The 18,771-nt window shown below is 39.4% G+C and overlaps 1 protein-coding gene across 3 annotated transcripts in view; it reads right to left on the bottom strand.

Annotated features, from left to right (window-relative positions):
• Positions 1-18,771, bottom strand: part of FYN (FYN proto-oncogene, Src family tyrosine kinase) — a 313,617-nt gene that overhangs the window by 267,909 nt on the left and 26,937 nt on the right. For all 3 annotated transcript variants that reach the window (XM_044002171.1, XM_044002169.1, XM_044002170.1), the window contains exon 2: positions 6,589-6,628. The gene's annotated coding sequence lies outside the window, so the exon portion shown is untranslated. The remainder of the gene's footprint in view (positions 1-6,588; positions 6,629-18,771) is intronic.

The raw sequence follows: 18,771 nt of genomic DNA on the forward strand, positions 1-18,771 counted from the left end.
CCCCTATAGCAGGTGGTTATCAGAGATGAGCCTTGAAGAAAGGCAGATACTCCAAGAAGAGAAGGGGAAGAGAGAGTGCATTCTAGGCATGAGGAACAGCCAGTGCCAAAACAAAGAGTTGGAGCCTCATGTGTGAAGAACAGTCAGTGGAAAACTCTGCTGCAGTTGTGTACCCTCCCATGGATCACTAAAATTAGAGGATCCAGGGGCAGCTAGGTGGCGCAGTGGATAAAACACCAGCCCTGGATTCAGGAGGACCTGAGTTCAAATCTGACCTCAAACACGTGACACTTACTAGCTGTGTGACCCTGGGCAAGTCACTTAACCTCCACTGCCCCACAAAAATAAAAAACAAATAAAATTAGAGGATCAAGAATATATAGAGGGTTCTCAATGCATGACTCTTGAGTTGCTCTATGTACTGTCTACATGATTCCTTGGGCATTTCCAAGTTCCTTCCCTTCTTCAGAGTTCAGGTCAAACTTAAAGGGTTCATTAACTGGTCCCTCCTGAGTAGGTATGATCAAAGTGGACCTTTAAATCCCATCCATTTAATAGCTTTTTTTTTTTTTTGCAGGGCAATGAGGGTTAAGTGACTTGTCCAGGGTCACATAGCTAGTGTCAAGTGTCTGAGGCTGGATTTGAACTCAGGTCCTACTGAATCCAGGGCCAGTGCTTTATCTACTGTGCCACCTAGCTGCCCCCAATCCCATCCGTTTAAAACATGATTTAAATAACAGTCATGATGATTTCTTTTGATCAATCAACTTTTCATACTACAAAGTCAAGAAGTATTTATGGAGCACCTACTGTGTGCCAGACACTATACTAAGGGCTGGAAAAACAAAGTATAGGGAAAAAATAGTCCTTTCTCCTAGAGAGCACACATTCTAAATGAGCTCTAACTTTTGCATCTTCTCTCCAACTGGGAAGAGGTTAGGTTTCATTTTTGAAAGTACCCATGATACCATTTTAAAGCAATGAGTTACAGAAGCTACACACTCCTCCCTCAAGGCTTCTGGAATATTTTGTCCACAATTATCTTTTATTTCTACTGCCTCCCTTTATATCTTTCTTCCTTTTTATTTCTCGATTTTATCTTTTTGCCCTCTCTATTTGACTTCTTGACAACATGCTCTCCTGGAGAGACACCAGACTAGTGATTGAATTTGTTGTCTCTCATTTCTCCCTCATGCACTGCTGTTAACAAGCACATTATTTCTGTGGTTAAAAATCAAGTTTGAGAGATCATTTCCATCCAACAAGTATTTAAGTGCCTACTCTGTACAAGGCACTGTGGGAGGAGCTGAGAATTCAAAGCCACAAAGTACTTCAAAGAAGTTACATGATGGGGTTGGGAGTGTGTGCAGTAGAGGTCAGAATCCAACATATATTGAAATAAGGATGATACAAAGAAAACCAAGGTGAGGATGAACACACACAATGGGAGAGATCAGGAAAGGCTTCAATGAGGTCCTTCACCTGAGCCCTGAAGGAAGAGCAATATTCGTGGCTGTTGGAGATAAGGATTTTGAAAGTGCATTCTGGACATAGGGACATGGAGACAGACAGAGGAGATGGAATGCTGAGTTTAAGGAAGAATTAGTCCAATTCGTTTAGAACACAGAGTTTATGAAGAGGAGTAATGTGATAATCACAGTTAAGAGCTGTTTGATGATAGACTGTTTGAGCTCTGACTTCTACTGGCCAGGATAGTTTTCCTTAGTGTCTCTAAAAACAAAACAAAGTCAAAACCCTCCAGGTTTTTCTTTTGACAACCCTCAAAGACTGGTGCCTTAAGACAGTTAATGCTCTTTGTGATCAAACAACAAAATTTTTCTATACAGGTTCTCACATGGTCATCCATATTCTTTGACCTGAAATTGAAAGCTTTGTACCATATGTATCTGGTCAAGCCTTCTGACTGTTATCTTATACTACTCTGAAGCTGGTAGTGTAGCTTATGAAGTGCTGGGCCTAGAGTCAGGAAGTCTTGAAATCAAATCTGCCTTCAGATACTTGCTAGCTGTGTGACCCTGGGCAAGTCACTTAACCTCTCTTTGCCTCACTTACCTCAAATGTAACATGGAGATAATAATAGCACCTCCCTCTGAGGGTTATTGTGAGGATTGAATGGGTGAATATTTATAAAGCACTCAGTACAGTACTTGGCACATAGTAGGACCTTAATAAAATGCTTCTTCCCTTCCGTCCCTCCCTTTTCTCCCTATAATGTATCCTATACCCCAAATGCCATTCTACCACCTTTTCTTTTTTCTGTGACAACTTCCCTGATCCTCTTAGCTGGATATGATTTCTCTACTAGTTCATTTCATAGCACTTATTCCTCTTGTGTCCTAGTAGTCTAATTATCATTTCTGCATACATATCTTCTCATCACTACTGTTTTGAAAGCTAATGCCATCATCATGCCCTACCACTTGCCTGAACTAATTCAACAGCCTTCTGACACTCCCCATTTCTACTCTCCTGTCTCTAATCCATCCTTCTTTATTTCACTGCCAGATTAATCTTTTTTTATGATCTGATCATATAATTCATTTCTTCAAAACACTATAGTGACTCACTATTTATTGTTGTTGTTGAGTCATTTTAGTTGTCTGACTCTCTTTGATCCCATTTGGGATTTTCTTGGCAAGACCCTGGACTGGTTTGTCATTTCCATCTCCAAGTTCATTTTACAGATGATGAACTGAGGCAAACAGGGTTAAGTGACTTGTGCAGGGTCACACAGATAGTAAGTGTCTGAGCCTGGATTTGAACTCAGGTCTCTCTGACTCCAGGGACAGCACTCTATCCACTGTGCCACCTACTTGTCCCAACTAATTATTACTGACCAAATAAAGCCCATATTCCTTAGTCCATCATTCAAAGCTCTGGTGTCTCTCTTTGCTTTTCCAGTCTTCTCATATAATTGCCTTCCAAGTACACCACACTCTAACTAAACAGGATTGTTTCCTGTATCCCATACATGCCCAACACACTGTGTCTTTATTCATACTCTTTCCTAAAGAAGGAACATTAACCACCTGGTGAGATCTTACAGCCCTTGAAGGTCTAGCTAAAAAGCCACTTCTTCCAGGAAGCTTTCTCTAATTTCCCAAGTCAGAAATTATCTTGGCCTTTCTATTGCACATGACACTTCTCATATTCCAAATGGTTACTGAACAATTAGGGAAAGGATGGGACCTATGATTTCAGTCATTAGAAACTCTCAGATGAGGAAACTCCTTCTACAAATGCAATTCAGCGACTTCTCTTCAACTTATATTGTTATAGAGGGTTGCCCTGGGTACTGAGAAGTTTAAGTGAGTTTTCCAGAGTCGCACAGTCAGTATATCTAGTGATTGGGCTTGAACCCAAGTTTCCTTGGCTCTGAGGCTAGCTGCCTACCCACTATGCCATGATGCTTCTTACTAAATAATTATTGTATATTTATGTGTCATAACCTCCTTGCTAGCCTGAGAGCATCATGAAATCAGAGACTATATCTTTATTATTTCTACATCAACTACAATTCTTTAAAGGCACAGAGAGGGAACTCAGTAATTGGCTGCTGAATGATTCCACATCTATAGCCATATCTATACCATACTGAAATAACTAATAATCATAATAAGGATCTTAAGTTATCAAGAGAAGCTATTTTACTCTGTATAAGAAGGCAGGGGAGTATATAACACATTAAGAAAAGCCTTCCTTTTTAAGTTTAAAGAAACTAGAGCTGTTTAGCCTGGAGAAACAGAGTGAGAGAATCCTTGAGGGAAAGATCTTTTTTATTTTGTCTTTATATCCCAAGCACCTTGCACACAGTAGGCTACATAACTCATGCTTTGTTGAACTGAATTGGGATGTTTACTTCAAACATTTGAAAGATTGTCATGGGGCGGCTAGGTGGCACAGTGGATAAAGCACCGGCCCTGGATTCAGGAGGACCTGAGTTCAAATCTGGCCTCAGACACTTGATACTTACTAGCTGTGTGACCCTGGGCAAGTCACTTAACCCCCGTTGCCCCGCAAAAAAAAAAAATTATCACGTGAAAAATGAATTAGATTTATTTTGCTTGGTGACAGAAAGAAGAACTATGACCAGTGGGTGGAAGCTATATGGAGATAAATTTCATCTCTGCGTAGGAGGAGCTCCCTGACAGTCATTCAAAAATGGAACAGGCTACTTGAGGAGAAAGCAACTTCTCCTTCAGTGGAAGTCTCCAAAAGGAAGAAAAGTAACCAGTAGGAAACATGATTGATGGGATTCATGCTTAAGATGAGGATGATTGGAGTAAATTATTTCTGATATTCATTCTAAAACATATTTTGTAAAACAAAGAATATTTTGGTATTTAAATAGTCAACCATCAGCTGTCGGGGAAATTTGGCTAACAGGACTCATTCCCTTGATAGAAGGAGGAGTACAAGGGTTGTATCCCAAATAGCCAAAGTTTTACTGAGCATTGTAAGCTTCTTGAGGGCAGTGCTTTACTACCTTTGTTTTTCCTACAGCTTTTAGTGGAACATCATTAACGTGATACCATTCATATAATAGGGACTTAATAAGAACTTGTTGAGATAAGTAACTTCCAAAGAAAGATTAGTAAGAAATTAAGATCAAACTTCTCTCAAATTATACTGTGTTAATGCAAAACTTAGGGTTAAACACAATCTAGTGGTTAGATATTATTTAAAGCGAGTTTATGCCTATGAAAATTGCTGAAGTATGTTACCTATTTATTTTTCTTCATTATTAAGTATGTAATGAATTTAATAAAAATGGTTTCACCTCAAAAATAAAGGCAGAAATAAATACTTGGTATTTCAAGTTTTCTCCATGATCAGTCTTAGGGGATTTGAGATATAACTAAAAACAAAGCACGGGGTCTTTCTACTTCATTTTGGAAAAGGTCAGAAATCAACTTCAAAGAATCCAAAATTAGTATCTTGGGATCTGAAATAAAGGGACTCAGAAATTATAGCTCTTTGTGTGGGAGAAAAAGGAAGTAAAAAAAAAACATAAAGACTGCTGATACAAAGAAAGTAGGTTCAATATTCTCAATTCTAAAAGTGGGTTTTTAGTTCAGTAATTTCCTTACTATCTTTTTTACCAACAAAGTTTGAAGTCACCTCATAGGAATGACAGAAATACACAGGCCAGTACCTGGGAAGGCCATTCATTTTCTTGTTTTTGTTTGTTTGTTTGTTTTGGTGGGGCAATGAGGGTTAAGTGACTTGCCCAGGGTCACACAGCTAGTAAGTATCAAGTGTCTGAGGCTGGATGTGAACTCAGGTTCTCCTGAATCCAAGGCCAGTGCTTGATCCACTGTGCCACCTAGCTGTCCCGGGCCATTCATTTTCTAAATGTCTCAGTTTCTTCCCCAGAACGCATTGTCTATATGAGGTCAGAGGACCAGGCTCCTCTGCTACTTACTACCTGGGTAAACTTGAGAAAGTCACTAATGCCCTGTGGGACTCAGTTTCCTCAAGTGTAAGGTGAAAGGGTTGGGTTAGATGGACTTCTGAGGTTCCTTCATACTTTAAAATCTGTGGTCTGTGAGCTATGAGCTCCAGAGGCGAAAGGTCTCATGAATTCTCAAGAAATGTTGTTCTGTCAAGACTAAAAGCGCCTGTAACTGCCACCTCCCCATGGAGCACTTGTTTCTCTTCATCTCCACACAATAACTCATTTTACTAATGGTAAGCACCCAGTGTAGTTATGTATGACCATCCTGGAACACTGCTTCTCTAGTTACAGGACACAAAGTCTTTGTGTAAACTGGTTACTCAATTACACCTGAAACAACTGGTTGTTTCTTACATAAGGGGCGGGGGGGGGGGGTCAGGAAAAAGGGGAGAGGTAACAGAGGTATTGAACAGCCACCTGGCCTTGGCATCAGGAATACCTAGGTTCAAGTTCTAAATCTGGCCACATGAGCCTGGGCACATAACTCAACTTTCCCAGTGTCCCTCCAAAACAACTATCTATGAGAGGAGTTCTTAACCTGAGGTCCACAGATACCCCTTCCCCACAAGGGGTACATGTGTAGTTTCAGGGAGTCCATGAACATGGGTAGGAAAAAATCACATCTTTATTTCAATAGAATAAGTTTCCTTGGCAATCCTATGTAATTTTATTTTGTTCATTTAAAAATGTTATTCTGATAAGGACTTCACCAGACTACTAAAGGGGTCTATAATACCAAAAAAAAAAACACAAAACCCAACAAAAAAGAGTTAAGAAGCCCTTTTCTAAGCCAAAGTCTCTAAGTTGAAGAATTATTGCATTCTTCATCAAAAGTTCCCTAAATAAGGACCAGGACCTTACCTACCTTTGTATCTCCAATACTTTGTACTATCTCTGGGATTAAAAAACAGGATTAAAATAGAAAAAAATTTAATGAAAAGTGAATTAACTTTAAAAATCAGAAAGGTCCACATGAACTTATCTAAAGTCTTAAGTTCCTCCATCCATAGTTTGGGAAGAAAAAAAAGTTTTCTTCTTTGTTCACAGTAGGAAATCCTGTCTCTAATTCACAAGTCACATGCACTTGGGTATGAAATTAGTCAACTTACTTTTTCCACGTCTAGATGAACATCCTGCTTCTTCAAAGACCTGCAGAAGAAAACGAAGAAATGGTGAGAAAAAAGAGAGTCACACACCCATATACCACCAAAGAAATGAGCATTCAGTGCCTGCAAGCCGCCCACAAAATAACACCACAGAATTTCCATTTGATAGAGACACACTTGATTTGCCCACAAATTTATCGCTGTTCACACCATTTTCACCGAGCCACTCTTGGCACAAGCACCTGCCTGAAAGGACTTGGTCCCAGCCAAAAATGGAGCAAAGGAAGTCAATGTTTTGGATCCTATTTTCTGGGAGTCTGAACCCTTAGGAAGGGGGAGAAAATAGCACCAATTTGTGATGCCATTCTTTGCAATGGTCTATGTCCCATTAAGGCAGAGATCAGTTCATGGGAGTGTTCATTTTTCTCTACATCCAACCCTGCTTGGAAGTCTTAACTACAGAGCTAAATGTATGGGTGTCTCTGAACTGATGTTACTTACCATATACAGTTGGTACGGGCCCTTGCAGAAAGCACAGATACTTACCCATAGAACACCAGGGTGAGGGGTGGATTTCAGACTCTCTGCCAAGTGCCTGGCAAGGTTGGGAATGCTGTTTCTGCTGGTACACATGCCTAATTACTAGTTAATTTTTAAAGTGCTAGGCTGGTAGATGGCAACGTTCCATCCGGCTGGTATACTCTGGCTACCTACCACCAGCAAATGATGAAAGACTTCATGTCGCTACCTCATTCATCATCTCCAACTGTGGTGAGCACAGTGCCTGTGACATAGTAGGCACTTAATAAATGTTTATTGATTGATTGATTAATACTGTCAGAAGAGGTCAGGGGAAAAATTAATAGGGTAATTTAGCCTAGGTGGGATAAGGCTCTGGTCCTTTAAAAAGTAAGTTTGGTTTTAACAGCATCATAGGAGAGCCACAAAAATGGTTAAATAATAAAAATAAGGTCATTTAGTCTAGGGAAGAGAAGGCTGGAGGAATGATTAGACAATGGTTTAGTAAGAATGGCAGTGTGAAAAAATGAAAAGAACATGAGGTTGGAAATAAGAGCACTGTCTGTGAATCACAGCTTTGCCAGTAAGTTTCTATTGACTTTGAGCAAGATATTTAACCTGTGTGGGCCTCAGTTTCCTCAGTCATCAAAGAAAGGGGTTGGACTAGATCATAAAATCTCTTAAGGCCCTTCTGGTGCATGTGCACGCACACACACACACATATACACAATACACACAATACACAATCCTTTCATTCTAAGTACAAGGAAGGTTGTATTAACAAGGAGGCACCAACACTCAGGAACAAGCTTAAATTGGTGAAATGTGTTAGTGACAAATACCAGCAAGGTGGCCAACACTGAAGCTACAGGGAGGACAAAATCTCATCAAAAGAATCAAAGCCTCTGGGGCCAAAGCCAATAGCAGAAAAATTTGTTAAAAGATGCTTCTACCAGCATGCTGTTGCCCGTACACCCACCTTCCTCCTCCTGGCATGAGCCCAGAACCACAGGCATCACAGAGACTTCTCAGTAGCCCCTGAGGAGTCTGGGAGCCCACAAAAGAATGGGGTGTGGTATCCAACACTCCAGAGTAGGTGGTGAGGCTCTGTTCCTGGAGCTAGAGAGTTAGAGGGAGGTCCCTTTAACAAAATTTTACTTGGAGACCTGGTAACTAAATTTATTCATGATCCAGACTCTCTTTCCCTAAAACGGTGAGCCGTAAAATCCCACTGAGCTGCTGGCATTTAACAACAAGAGAGCAAGATTTCACAAAATCATCAAATTTAGAAATTTTTATAAAATATTTTGAAAACTCTATTTCAATAGAATTGGTTTCCTTTGTACTCCTACATATTTCATTTTATGCATTTAAAAACATTATTCCAAGAAGGGGTCCACAGGCTTCACCAAATTGCCGTAGGGGTCTATGACACACATAAATAATATTAAGAGCCCCTATACCAGGAAAAGGTTTTCTGATAGAAAAGAAAGGTCATTTTGAGAAACAAAACAACCACCTTAAATTTTTTTTGGGGGGGGGGCAGGGCAATGAGGGTTAAGTGATTTGCCCAGGGTCACACAGCTAGTTAAGTGTCAAGTGTCTGAGGCTGGATTTGAACTCAGGTCCTCCTGAATCCAAGGCCAGTGCTTTATCCACTGCGCCATCTAGCTGCCCCCACCTTCAATTTTTAAAATATTCATGTTCACTTTGCATATTGCCAAATCAACCCATCCCTTAATAGTTTCCACTTGTAATATACCAGTATTACCATCTTTTTTTGTTCCAGTAAGGATATGACATACCTAAAAGACTTAGGTTAAACGTAAAGGAGAACTGAGTGGGGAATAGCTAAACAAATTGTGGTACATGATTATGTAATGAAATATGACAGTACCATAAAAATGACCAATGTAAAGACTACACCCTGAGAGCATGGGAAGACTTCCATGAACTGATGAAAAGGGATGTCAACAGAACCAGGAAAACGATGTATATTTACAAATGTTAACACTGTAAACAAAGAGAATGAAACTGAACACTTTCTAATAATAATTACTAAGGCTGGCCCCCCAAAAGAGGAAAGAAAACTTATTTTCTTCCCTTCTTTGTGAGGCAGGGGTGGACAGTGGCTATGGACATGGAACACTGAATATACCGTCAGGCTCAGGTGTTACATTGGTTAGTTTTGCTGAACTGCCTTCTCTCCCCCTCCCTGCTTCCTTCCTCAGTCTTTGTCATAAAGAATGACTCTTGGGGCAGCTAGGTTGCACAGTGGATAAAGCACTGGCCTTGGATTCAGGAGGACCTGAGTTCAAATCCAGCCTCAGACACTTGACACTTAATAGCTGTGTGACCCTGGGCAAGTCACTTAACCCTCATTGCCCTGCCAAAAAAAAAAGAATGGTTCTTTGAGTAGGCAAGGAGAGAGAAATATATTTGGAAAATGAAGATGATACAAAAACAAAAGATATAGATAACATTAAAAAACTATGTTAGAATTTCAAGCTTTTAACAACTCTATCTGGAAGAAAAAGGCTAGCACAATAAACCATTTTAAGATATTACTATTTGTTATGCATCATAATGCTGACTCATTTTAGGACAACAGAATGACCTAAGTTACCTCAAGGTTACTTTGAACTAACAATCTAGGTCATTTTAAGAAAATGAAAAATTATAAATTTGCATCCACTTAATGTGTGCTTGGATAATTTTGCAGCTATAGACTTGGCATGTCACCCCTGGCTCACCTGTCATAGAAGCAAGCAAGGGCTCTGTTTAGAAGTTCAAAAACAAAGGAAAAGCAAAACACACCCAAAGCAATAAGCTCCAGGGACGCATTGTCATGAACTAAGCAGGGCATTTTTGCCCACAGCTATTGTGAGTCCATGACTATATCAAGACTGATAACCTAGAAGTCTGGAAGCCTGGACTCTGCTACTTTCCTACTGGTCATGTGACCTCGGGCAGGTCACTTCAGACTTCAGGGCCTCAGTTTACTCAATCTTAAATAAGAAAGGAGGATTAGGTGATCCCCAACTTCCCCTCTAATTTAAACACAACACTTAAGTTGTGATTTTAGAGATTCTAAACCAGTAGCATTCCAAGTGAGAATTTAGGCCTAAGGAAGCTAAGGTGGAGAGAAACAACTCAAGAACGCCCTCCCCCTCAAACTAGCGAATGAGGAACTTTAAAAAAAATATATGAGCTTTCCAGCACCCTTCCCACCTACCCATGAATAAAACAAAACATCCACATGAAAATAATGCCCAAATATAATACAACCTGGGAATGATGACCAATGGCCAAGTTACCAACAGCCGATTTAAATTAAGTTTGTGTGGTTTTGTTTTTTGTTTTTGCAGGGCAATGAGGGTTAAGTGACTTGCCCAGGGTAACATAGCTAGTAAAGTGTCAAGTGTCTGAGGCCGGATTTGAACTCAGGTCCTCCTGAATTTAGGGCCCGTGCTTTATCCACTGCGCCACTTAGCTGCGCCTAATTAAATTAAGTTTAACAACTCCAATTCAGATAAACTAAACAATTTGATCAAGTCCTCACCGGTCCCATTTAATAGTCCTTTTCCCACCCAACCCCTTCAAAAAAAAAATCCACCTTGAATTTACTTTGTTTATGCTTATACAGTATATGGACATGCTGTCTTCCTTCAATTGAACATAAGTTTCTTGAAAGCAGGGACTATTTCATTTTTTTATATTCATATTCCTAACACCTAGTACAGCATCTATTACATAACAGACGCTTAATAGATGTTTATTAATTAAACATTTAAATTCAAGGAACACAAACTTTCTAGTGACCTCCTAAGAAATGCTGCCCAAATCCAAGGAGAGACTAGAGAAGATTATTGGATTTGTTGCCAGAGATCTAAGATCAAATCCAGAGTCTGCTACTTTCTATAAGTGTGTATATGTATATGTGTGTGTGTGTATATATATATATATATATATATATATATATATATATATATATTTTCACCTTTCTGGCCAACAGACGGGGTCTACATCCTAGTATAGGATGTAGGATATAGATTTCCCTTTCTTGGAAATTTTAACTCTTAGCAAAGAAAAATCCAATTTCTGGGACCGTTTTCACCAAGAAGGAAAAAACCATATTAGATTTAAAGGTCACAATGTGGGATTCCAACTCCTACAATTAGAGATGGAGAGTCCTTTACTGTTCTTTTTCAGAGAAACTTCAGACTTCCTCTTGAGACAGATAATCTGAACTTGCAGTGTGTACAGAACTTCAATGACATGGGATGCCCATTTTATGAAGGGTATCCAAAGTAATGATTCTCTGCTAAAGGGTACTTTAACAACTGGTATGAACAAGAAGGATGAAAATATATTTGGAGGGACCAGGTCACTTTCGAAAGGTGCCTCATATATACATTATATATATAACCCCACACACACACACACACACACCCTCAATACAATTACTTTTTCAGTCTTCTTAAACAGATGGAGTTAATTAGCAAAGACAATGCATCTGTGCATCACATTGTACCCACAATGTGCAGATCAAACCCAAAGAGGGATGCCACGGCTTTAACTTCAAAGACATGGCAGACACACAAGGCTTGTGATATTTTTAGTCATCAGCTCCATTATTGCTGAAAGGATAAGGATGGATGAAAATAGAATTGTCCTAATTAAAATACATATGTCAGTCGCTGTTAAGAATGGAGAGTAGTAGTGTTTGCTATAAAACCAAGAGAAGGAGTATTCTTCTCTATTCAATGGATGCGTTTCTTGAAAAGTTACATGTATATAACGTTTTTTTTCAATAGAACTCTATTTTTAAGTCAATTAGGGGCAACCTCTATTCAAAGGACACCTATTGGGGGGGGGGAGGGTGGAAATGTGCCTAGAAAAAAGTGAACAGCTCTTTTCTCCTCTCTTTTCTCTCTCTCTCTCTCTTTCTCTCATATCCAAGTATAGAGATTGCTTGGATGAGGCACAACATATATATGTGTATGTGTGTGTACATATGTGTATATCCATTCACATACCCACATATAATATATGTGTGTGTGTATATCTCTCTTTATATATGTATATACACATTCACACACACCAGATCTCCATATATAAAGATTGCTTAGGTGAGACACCACTTCATTCTTTCTTCAAGAAAAAAAAATGTCATCTTTTATTATGGAGAAATGTTTGTTGGTGCCTCAACTATAGCATCCTCTTACATCAAACACAGCATTGTCCTGATCTCACTGCCTTCTAATCCTGTCATACAAGGAAATGAGGTTAGTCTAGCATGACCTTTTCTTTTTTTTTTTTATGAGATATTTTATTTTTTCCGTTACATGTAAAGATAGTTCTCAACTTTTGTTTATACATGCTTTACAATTTCAGATTTTTCTCCCTCCCTCCCCTCCCTCCCCCCTCCCCTAGACAGCAGGTAATCTGATATAGGTTATATCTATATATCTCTATACATATACATATAGATATATATATATACACACACATATATACACATAATAACATTAATCCTATTTCTGCATTAATCCTGTTACAAGAAAAAGAATCAGAGCAGTGATGCAAAACCTCAAAATAGAAAAAAAAAACAACAGCACCCAAAACAAAAGAAATAATATGGTTCAATCAGCATCTATACTCCACAGTTCTTTCTTTCTTTTTTTTTCTTGGATTTGGAGATCCTCTTCTATCATGAGTTCCCTGGAACTCTTTTGTACCATTGCATTGGTGAGAAGAATATAGTCCATCACAGTAGGTCAACACTCAATGTTGATGATACTGTGTACAATGTTCTTCTGGTTCTGCTCATCTCACTCATCATCAGCTCATGTAAGACCCTCCAGGTTTCTCTGAACTCCTCCTGCTCATCATTTCTTACAGCACAATAGTATTCCATTGTATTCATATACCACAACTTGTCCAGCCATTCCCCAATTGATGGGCACCCCCTCAACTTCCAATTCCTTGCTACCACATAAAGAGCAGCTATAAATATTTTTGTACATGTGGGTCCCTTTCCCCCTTCCATGATTTCTTTGGGCAAAAGACCTAAAAGTGGGATTAGCATGACCTTTTCTTGATGAAGAAACACTGGTTATTAGTCTAAATGTGTACTAACCATCCTTTTAATATATTCTCTCTTCTGTGAAGTCAAGCACCCTGGCCTATAGTTGGCAGATTCTAGCCATTTCCTTTTTAGTTTGTTTATTTGTTTTTTAATCAAGATAACATTTGTATACTTCAAGTTCATTGGCACCTCTCCCACTCAGCACCATCTTTCAACAATCACTTATAGAAATATAGAAATCCCATGTGCTGGTTCTTTCAGTACCCTGGGATGTATTTGTCTGGCCTTGTTACTCTGAACTCATTGACAACAGTGAAGAACTCTAATTTTCTCATTATATACTTGGGTTTCGACTCCCTACTAACCATTTTTATTCTGTCCTTTCCAGTCCAAACATCTTTCTCTTTGACAGCCATTCAAAAAAAAAGTAAAATAAAAGTTGATTAGTTCTGTCTATTCCATCATCCATCTTCATTTTCCTATCCATCTTAAGCAGCAGTTCTGCCCCTACTTTGATCCTCCTTGGTTTCCTCAATAGAGCTTCAAAAGTCCTATTTGTTGTTCTTAGATTCACTGCCAGCCTCAGTTCATTCTGGGTTTTTATGCTCTGTTCTTACAGGACTGTAATACTCTATTATATATAATCATCCTGCATCCTTTGGTCCTGTTTCCACCTTCTATCCACCTTTGGAAAAAAAACTAATTTGGTACATGATTTCCCTGTGAGTCCACACTGATCTCTTTAGACAGTCCCACACATACTCTCCTTCCCTTTTCATCATTAGAAGAATTTGTGTTTGTTTGTGTTTTTTTCAAATTTTATTCTTCAGAACTTCCTCTTCTTCTTGTGATGACTTCCTAGGTAAAATCTTAGGCCATGGAATCTTCTCTATCCTTTCTCTGAACTCTTTGAAATAATCTTTCCAAAAATCTAGAGTCCATATCAGACTATGCTATGCCTGATTTTCATCTCCCCTTAAATTAAAAATATTCAGATAGTCACTTCTCTGCAAGATTACCATCATTTCTACTTGCACAAGCAGTTCTTCCTCATTGGTCAGAATTAGGCGGGAATATAAGATCCTTTCAGTGGTATCTCTACCTTTTAAAGGATAAAATTATCATTAAAAGTAAGTTAAGAGGGACAGCTAGATGGCGCAGTGGTTAAAGCACCGGCCCTGAATTCAGGAGTACCTGAGTTCAAATCCGGCCTCAGACACTTGACACTTACTAGCTGTGTGACCCTGGGCAAGTCACTTAACCCCCATTGCCTGCAAAAAAAAAAAAAAAAGTAAGTTAAGAGGGGCAGCTAGATGGCGCAGTGGATAGAGCACCAGCCCTGGAGTCAGGAGTACCTGAGTTCAAATCTGGCCTCAGACACTTAACACTTACTAGCTGTGTGACCCTGGGCAAGTCACTTAACCCCCATGGTCCTGCAAAAAAAAAAAAAAAAAAGAAAGAAAAAAAAAAGTAAGTTAAGGGGCAGCTAGGTGGCACAGTGGATAGAGCACTGGCCCTGGATTCAGGAGGACCTGAGTTCAAATCCGACCTCAGACACTTGACACTTACTAGCTGTGTGACCCTGGGCAAGTCACTTAACCCTCATTGCCCTGCCCCCGCCAAAAAATAAGTTAAGGGGCAGCTAGGTGGATAGAGCACCAGCCTGGAGTCAGGAGGACCTGAGTTCAAATCTAGCCTCAGACACTTGACACTAGCTGTGTGACCCTGGGAAAGTCACTTAACCCCAATTCCCTCACCAAAAAAAAAAAAAAAAAAAAAGAAAAGAAAAGAAAAGGAAAGGAAAGGAAAAAAAGAAAGAAAAGTAAGTTAAGAATTTATGGCCCACTCTGCTACAGAAACATGGCTCCAACAGAATTCTAGATAATTGAAATTTCATATCACTACTAGTTCTTCCATCTATCCCAGGCTTGCTATCTGTTTTTCATATTCCCTGTTATCCTCTGATCCAGTCCAGGTTGTCTACAGTATACTTACATGATATTATGGCTTGTTACCCAATTATTAATCTTCCCTTGAATGTCATCACCATACTTCCCCTCTCTGATTCCTCATAGATGTATCTTCTCATAATACGCTACAATTCCCTTTTATCTATTCTGTTTCTTTTCAAGAAGGTATATTCTACCAGAGACATATTCCAATCATGGTTCCTATAATGATAACCATGAGATCAAACTGTTCTCCTTGCATTAGAATTTCTAGTTCATCTTTCTTATCACTCATAATTTATGTGTTTGTGATATGCACCTATGGATGCATATCATTATTCCTCAGAGCTCAAACTGCCGCCGACATTACTTACAGGGTCGAGCTTCCCCTCTCCAGAAGAGCTACTTACCTCTTATTTTGCTCCAAATGTTCAGTGGTTCTTCTTTCCTATTTTCCTCTACTACGTTTTTCAATCCTTCAACCTCCCAATACAATCCCTTTCTGCCTTAACAGAACACTTTTATTCTCTTTTTTTTAAAAAAAACAAAACACATATTTCTTCTTTCCTTTTTCAAGGGACACTTCATTCTTCTTAAGAACCTAGAGAGTAGAGTAGCATTCCTCTAACCCCTTTCTAACCTCCTCTTCCAGGAGGGGAACCAATCTATAAGGAGAAAACGTATACTTGACCATGGCAGAAAGATACACACTGAGCAATGTATGCAGGTCACTGTAAAATTCCCCTTGCACTCCCTACTTGTTGGAAATTATTTCCTTAATCCCATGAGAAAACAATTATTAATAATGGGTTTGGGGGAGCAGCTAGGTGGCGCAGTGGATAGAGCACCGGCCCTGGAGTCAGGAGGACCTGAGTTCAAATCCACCTCAGACACTTGACACTTACTAGCTGTGTGACCCTGGGCAAGTCACTTAACCCCAATTGCCTCACCAAAAAAAATAGGTATGGGGGAGACCCAGTGACCCCACTCCCACTCAGGACCTTTGGCTGGTTTCTCAGAGCCAGCCCCAAAGGTTCATTAGAGATCAGACTAACTCAGTAGAGACAACAGAAACCACACCTACCTTTGCCCTCAGAGGGTCTGTTTTTTACTGAACCCAGACCTCAGCACTTAGTGTGGACCACTCTCAGGTGCCATAAACCAATAGAATTCAATGATGCTAGCCAATTAGTTTTTGAGCAGTATGCAAGAGCCGCCTCTCCTCTGGTCCGCAGAAGGCTCTCTTGCCCAGGGAACCTCTAGGGGATCAGTCAGGAGTTCTCAGCTCTCCCTCTCTCTCAATCTAGGTAATGGAGGGCTTCCGAACTCTACTTTGGAGCCATGTGCTCACTCTCTCTCTAAGGAGCTGGGGGCTTTCGGCTTGTCTTAAACGTGATCAACTCTTTACTATCATTGAATATGTTTTTTATTAATATGATTTAACAACAAATGCTTTCAAAAAAGAGAAAGAAAATAATAAATGCTTGCTGCCCCGAACTGGTGCAATAGCCTCTAATTTATAAGTAGCAATATATTAGAAACCCCAGCTAAGTTCCCCAATAACTTAGAACAGAGACAGGCTTTCCCCCAATATTTCAAATGACACAATCCTCTGTCATTTATGGCAAGATGATGCTGTGGTAGAATTGCCCATTGGTTATGCCTGTTCACCTTGTTGGGGGCTTAGTCAATGAGGCATTTAATTACAGCATTCTTCCTGCCTTTTCTCAAGAGATGATGCTGGCTTGCTCACCAGTCTTTGATGGAGCTTCTGTCAATTAGGAGCTTCCTGCCAGAGGCCCAAAGGATTGTCTACCAAGCGATGAATTTTTTTGGCCACAAAACCTTAAGAAGACTAAATACTGAGGTCAGGAAGAGTTCACCAACTATAACATAAATATATCACTATATTAAGGAAAGAAATCTTTAATATATTTTAGGAATCCTTAATATATTTTAGGATTTACACGCATATACATATGTGTATGTGTATTATATTAATTACATATTATATTATATCATATTACATTACATTATATATTCTGAATATAGGCTACCTCTGAATACAAACCACACAACTAAAATTCGATCTCTTTGAAAGGGAAAAAAAAGTACGAGTATGCACCAAAAATTTACATTTATAAGTCATATAATGTGGTTTTTTTCTTTTTTTTTCTTTTCTTTTATTTTAGTGGGGCAATGAGGGTTAAGTGACTTGCTCAAGGTCATGCAGCTAGTAAGTGTCAAGTGTCTGAGGTTGGATTTGAACTCAGGTCCTCCTGAATCCAGGGCTGGTGCTTTAATCCTCTGCACCACCTAGCTGCCCCCATGTAATGTGGTTTTAGAGACAATGTGGTGTAGTGGATAGAGAGCTGGCTTCAAAAATAGGAAGATGATTTCAAGTCACGCTTCTGACAAGTCACTTAATGGCTCAGTGCTCTAGGCCCTAGCTTCTTAAAACTGTGGGTCAAGGGGCAGCTAGATGGCGCAGTGGATAGAGCACCAGCCCTGGAGTCAGGAGTACCTGAGTTCCAATCCGGCCTCAGACACTTAACACTAACTAGCTGTGTGACCCTGGGCAAGTCACTTAACCCCAATTGCCTCACTAAAAAACAAAAACAAAACAAACAAACCAAAAAAACAACTGTGGGTCAAGCCCCCATGTAGGGTCCAGTAACCGAGTGTGGGGGGGTCACAAAAATGTGGCAACGGTAAAAGGTTATGTATACCTATTTTATATACCTATATATCCTGGGTCGAGTAAAAATTTCTCAGACAAAAAGGGGTCATGAGTGGAAAAAGTTTAAGACGCCCTGCTCCAGGCAACTTTTTAAGTGTCTAAGTGGCAGAGAAGGTACCTGCATTGGTATGGGGGAGGGGGAGAAGGAGTAAGTATTTACATAGTACCTACCCTATGCCAAGTATTGTGCCAAGTGATTTACAAATGTTTCATTTGATCCTCAAAATAACTCAGCTACGCAGGTGCTGTTATTATCTCTACTTTACATCTAAAGAAACTGAGGCAAACAGAGGTTAACTGACTTACCCAGGGTCATACATTTTGAACTCAGGTTTTCTTGACTCCTAGCACAGTGCTCTAAGCCCAGGCCTTCTTAAACTTTTTCCACTTGTGACTCCGTTTTTCCAAGAAAATTTGTATGTGATTCCGGGGATATAGGTATATAAAATAGGTATACAAATAAAACATTTACTACCAAATTTTTTACAACCTCCCCCACATTCAGTTACATGACCCTGTATGGGCTTGAGACCCACAGTTTAAGAAGCTTTGCTCTAGTCACTAAGCTCCCTAGCTGCCTTAGGGAGCGAGTTTTCTCTCCCAGAAACTCCCTATACCAACTGCAAGTTCAATCTCTAGCCCTAATCAGGTTTCATATCTATCTATCTATCTATCTATCTATCTATCTATCTATCTATCTATCTATCTATCTATCTATCTATCTATCTAACTATAAATTTGGAGGATGTGTGGCCTATATTTGAACAAATCTGGCAAATGGATATGTGTGTGCATATATGTTTGTAAAGGATGTCCCCAAAATTTTAGTGAATGTGAAAAGTGCAAAACCATAAACAAGCTTTCCCCTTTAAATCTATGTATGTTTG

Source organism: Dromiciops gliroides, chromosome 4 (assembly GCF_019393635.1).
Source record: "Dromiciops gliroides isolate mDroGli1 chromosome 4, mDroGli1.pri, whole genome shotgun sequence".
In the NCBI taxonomy this organism is placed as follows: Eukaryota; Metazoa; Chordata; class Mammalia; order Microbiotheria; family Microbiotheriidae; genus Dromiciops; species Dromiciops gliroides.